This window comes from Orycteropus afer, unplaced genomic scaffold (assembly GCF_000298275.1).
Source record: "Orycteropus afer afer isolate SDZICR_OR568_19922 unplaced genomic scaffold, OryAfe1.0 scaffold00401, whole genome shotgun sequence".
NCBI lineage: Eukaryota > Metazoa > Chordata > Mammalia > Tubulidentata > Orycteropodidae > Orycteropus > Orycteropus afer.
Window position 1 is genome coordinate 1,122,900 of NW_006921988.1, and position 5,322 is coordinate 1,128,221.

A 5,322-nucleotide genomic window follows, 5' to 3' on the forward strand; every position below is an offset into this window, starting at 1 on the left:
ACCCCTCCTTGGGTTTCCGAGGCAGTATCACTACGGAAGTAGATTGCCCCATCTTCCTTCCAAGGAGTGGCTGGTGGGTTTGAACCGCCAGCCCTCTCAATGTAAACATATATAAAATTATTTGCCTCTCAAAGTATCTCTCATCCAAAGAAACCTCAAAGCACATTATACCTAGATACAGCCATACCCAAATTTCTTTATGACAAATAATAATCATGTTAGATGGATTTTTAAAAAATGAATGGATGACTGAAGAAATGAATGGATGTGTTTGTTGATTTCTTGGGGGTAGAGTTGTTGCCTGATGCTATGAAAGTGCTTTATTTAAATTAAATTGTTCAAATAAAGGCTAACTTATAACGCGATTTAAAATAATTTAGCAGAAAGAATTACTATAAAATAAATATTAAAATTGTAATAATAACAGTAAGAAATAAGGCAATAATTGATATATTGAACAAATATCTTTTTATGCATGCTATTAACAATAACACTTTTACATAACCCCAAGGTTGAATATAATTTGTAACATGCAACTCATAAAAGAAATAAATACACACAATTGTACCGGGAAATATATATAATTTTCTAAAATGTCACATACATTACAGAACTCTTAAAATTTAAACACATTTAGATGGAGTATTTTAGAAAAGGGTAGCAATAATGGTGGCACAACATGAAAAATGTCACTGTGTCCCTGAGTTGTAAATGGGGAGGTTGTTATGTTGGTGAATGTCTTATTGTGTATGTTTTCACCACAATAAAAGTAATAAAAATAAAAATTTAAACACATTTAATATGCTTGTTAATTTTTACTGTTTGGAGCTCCTGCTTGAATGAAAAATAAGTTGACAATTATTATCGCCCCCCCCCTTTTTTTTTTTTTGCCAAGTCCTTTAATTAAGGAGACCTGACTTCCTTGTACTGATACCTGCATGACATCTTGGTTACCTTGGATAATAAATACCTCATTTCCCTAAAAAAAGGCCATCTTTCTTCTCACTGTACTTTTTGTGCTGTCAGGAAAAACAGATTTTAATAATCATGCCCATCTCTGTTTCCAAAAGAACTTAAAGTTGAGTATTAGTGTATGTGGAACTTAATACAAATTCTATTTTCTAGCATGCTTACTATAAATTTTGTTCTATTTTAATTTGTGATCTGTGTGGTAATGAAATATCTGGAGACAATGAAATGAAATGAAAATTGCTTTACAACTATAACCTGTAGCATCTTAAATTAAGTTTCTTAATTAAAGGCTTATAAAAGTAATGGCTTGGATATTTTAATTTTAAAGGTATGCATACGAGACAAAAATCAGGTGACTGTGGTAAAATCACAGAGAAGGCTATACCAATTTGTTCTCAATAGAGCATATGGTTTGGGCAATGTATACATTTGGGTTCCTTATGGAAATGGGGGATACTTCCAGGATCTCAGAAGCCTGGTCAAATGAGGTTTTGGTGAGGGGAGCAGAGGGATGCTCACTAAGCAGAACACACTTGAACAGGGTTCCGCAATGGCCCTTGGGACCTTGGTTTCCTCACCAGAACCCTGACCGCACCCTGCACAGACACCCAGAGTCCAAGTGTGTGGGTTTTGCTATGTGGGCAGATTATTCTTTTTCTGGTTGATTTTTGTCTACTTCAGAAACTAAGATTTAGAGCAGAAAGCAAAAATCAATAAAAGACTAACTGAAAAAGATCATCTGCTAGGATTAGGTTCATCATATCAACAACAGAATTTTAAAACATGCTTTGCATGGCTTGAGGATATACAGCTAGGTAAACAGACAAACAAGCTTTCAGCAAGATAATGCCAGTCTTTGAAGGTAGAAAGTGTTTATGCTGTTTTTTTGCAAATGATTTCTATTCACCCTTTTAAATTATTTAAGAAAAACTTGTGTTTAATATATTATTTATAAGGAAAGATAAGCCTGGAATCACAAAATAATATCCCAACTGAATTTTAAAAACATAATCTCAAATTATATCACCAAATAAGGCCCCACTTGATATTAACTACAATTTGCTACTGCCAAAGATAAGAGATTGCTACCACAAAACAGAACTTAATCTAAAGCTCTAATTCATATGCAAACATAAACAAATTTTAAAAAAGGATAAAAATGGGCCACTTACAGATTGTTAATAAGAACCATTTAAAAACAATACAAAATTGATGTAAAATAAAATAAGGAAATCACATCACGATGTGTGATTCAACAATTGTTACTAAGCTGAAATAGCTACTATTTTTAATTACAAAGGAAGAAAGAATCACGCAATAAGGAAAGAAACACTTTCATTTTTTGTACTGTAGTAACAACTAACAATTTCATGCCAGAATAATAATAAAAAGCAAAACCTCACTACTTTATAATGAATAGAAAAAAAAAATTCAGTTTGAAAAGTGGATTATCTGACTTCCTAATGACAAATTATAAAACTTATCATTTAATAATAAAACTTTAATGACAAACTAAAGTGATTTTAGGAGCTCTGGTGCTGTAGTGGTTAAGGCATTTGGCTGCTAATCAAAAGGTCAGTGGTTCAAACCCACCAGCTGTTCCATGGAACAAAGATGAGGCAATCTTCTGTAAAGATTTATAGCTTTGTCAGCTAAAGCACACGGACAGACATATGTACACCTATGTTCATCACAGCACAATTCACTATAGCAAAGAGATGGAAACAATCTAAATGCCCATCAATGGATGAGTGGATAACCAAATTATGGTACATACACACAATGGAATACTATGCTATATTAAAGACTAATGAAGGATATGCAAGTCATCTTAGAACGTGGATGAAAGTGGAGGACATTATGCTGAGTGAAATAAGTCAATTGCAGAAAAACAAGTACTGTATGAGCCCATTACTGTAAAAAGACAAAGGAAGGGTTTTCTTGGGAAAAGAAACTCACTTTGTAGGTTACCAGGATGGGGAGGGATTAATTTCGGGCTAGGTGGGGCCTACACGCTGATGTGGGTAAGGGGAGGGATATACGGAAAGGATCTGTGACCACCATGATAACATTAGGAAATGGGAGGATACTGAATTGTGCACATAAGAGATAGACAACAGATGCTAGTACCAACCAATGTGTCCACAATACTGCATTACCATTAACTCCAAACACCAGGCTACAGATAAACACATAAACACCTGAGAGGATCAGATGGGGTCAGTGAACAGGAGTATACCCTAGACCAAGGATAGATTCAGCTGAGGCTAATCCTGCACAGACACCAATGATACAAAATACCTGCAATCCTTTCAGAAACAATAGAAGACAGACACAGAGTAATCCTTCACAGACAACCAGACACTATGGGAGAAAGATCCAAGAGATCTACTGTCTCAGGACCATAGTACTGGGGGGCACCAGACTCAATTGGCACAACAAAATACATAAAAGCCTTGCTCCACATCCTACCTTGGTGAGTACCAACTGGGGTCTTAAAAGCTTTCAAGCGGCCATCTAAGATGCAGCTAACGGTCTCCTACTGTCGGCAGCGAAGAAGAATGCAAAAAAAAAAAAGAAAGAAAAAGAAAAACAAGCACATTTGGAAGCCATCAGCCATGTGGACATCATGGCCCTCAAGATCAGAAGAGCTAGATGGTGCCTGGCTACGAATGCCAACCACTTAGGAAAGGATCAAATCTAGAGATCCTGGATAGAGTGGGAGGAAAAACGTAGAACAAAATAAAAAAACTCAACAATGACCAGAATTATTGGTCAACGGAAGTCTGATGAGACCCCCAATACTATGGCCCTGGAATACATTCTGCACCTGGAATAAAACGCACCCCCAGGGGCGGCTCTCAGCCCAACAGTTAACAAGATGTACATGCAGACCACTCAACCCAGGATGATGCACTCACATACTCTATGGTAATACATCCCTTAGAGCAATGGACCATGGGACACCAGAGAACCAACATTCTTATTGAGGAAATGCAGGACAAACAGGAGTGCATTACTATGAGGGGCATGGGGTAGGGTTACAGGGTAGGGAGGGTAGGAGACTGGGTTAGGGTTGGACATGGTAAATGGAGAGTGAAACTAAATGTACGCGCAACATTGAATGTAAAAGAAGCTCTTAAAATTCAAAAAAAAAAAAAAAAAAGAGAGAGAGAGAGACTCAGAGAGGCTAAGCAACTTGCCCAAGGTCATAAAGGAAGTAAGTGACAGCCAGTAACCCTACCCTGATTCCATAGCTTGTCCTGCAACATCTTCCTACCTTCTGCTTCTTTCCTTATCCAGAAAATGGGGATAAGAAAACCTGTCCTGCCAGCCTTACCAGGTTGTTGTGAAGGTCAAATAAGAAAATCTTAAAAAAAAGCACCTCCCAAATGCATGGATTATTCTTTGTTCCGAGCAGGTACAGTCATGTATATTACACAATGCCTGTGGGTGAGGTTCACTAACTCGCCAAGTGTAATTGATTGCAGGTTGTAGGGTAGGAGAAGTTAAAGAACACTGTTCTGCTTAGAATAAGAAACTCAAACAAGCCTCCGTTGCCTACGTCAAACTTGTCCTGATAGAAACCCACTCCATTGGCTTTACTTATTCATGTATGATGGTTGGATGGGGCATTCTCCCAGAGGCATGGTCTGGACCAATTGCCTTGCCAGCCTTGTTTTCCCTCACTGGCTCCTCGGGGCTCCAACATTGAGGAGAGGGTGGCTCTAGCAGGACACCAACAGTCACAGCATTTTTCTGCAGTTCCTAGTCATCAGGTGGCAATTATAAAGGATACATCTCCCTTCCTCCTGCCTGCCTGCTATTTTTTCCGTCATTCATTCATTTTTGAAATGTTCCATTTTTACCAAAGGTATAAAATCACCTGTTTTAGAGTCAAATAGTTCTATGGGGCTTTTTAGAAACAACAATGTTCTCCCTTCCATTTGCTTTTCACCAAGAGGCAAATATATCCAACTCTCATAGGATTTTTTTTGGTGTGTTTACCTTTCTATCTCTCAGTAACATGCTTCTATTGTTACTTTTGTTTTTTCAGTGTTGGGTATGATCTGTGAATGTATGGACATTCCACTTTAGAAAATGAGGATTTTGCTTACTCATATGGTATCTATTGGCTTCAAAACAAGGTAGTTCAGGTTGGGCTATGTGTGTGTGTGGGGATTTATAGCTTTGGAAACCCAATGGGGTCACTGAGTCAGAATCGACTTGATGGCAGTGAGTTCAGTTTTTAAGAAAGTCATTTTAACAATGCTATTTTTGAAAAAGCAGGGTAGTAAATAAAAATATTTTCTGTTCTAGGTCCTATTTCTTAAAGAAAAAATTAAAGCA

The 5,322-nt window shown here is 37.3% G+C and overlaps 1 protein-coding gene across 1 annotated transcript in view; it reads right to left on the reverse strand.

Moving 5' to 3' along the window:
• Positions 1–5,322, reverse strand: part of CASK (calcium/calmodulin dependent serine protein kinase) — a 631,366-nt gene that overhangs the window by 53,024 nt on the left and 573,020 nt on the right. The window lies entirely within an intron of this gene.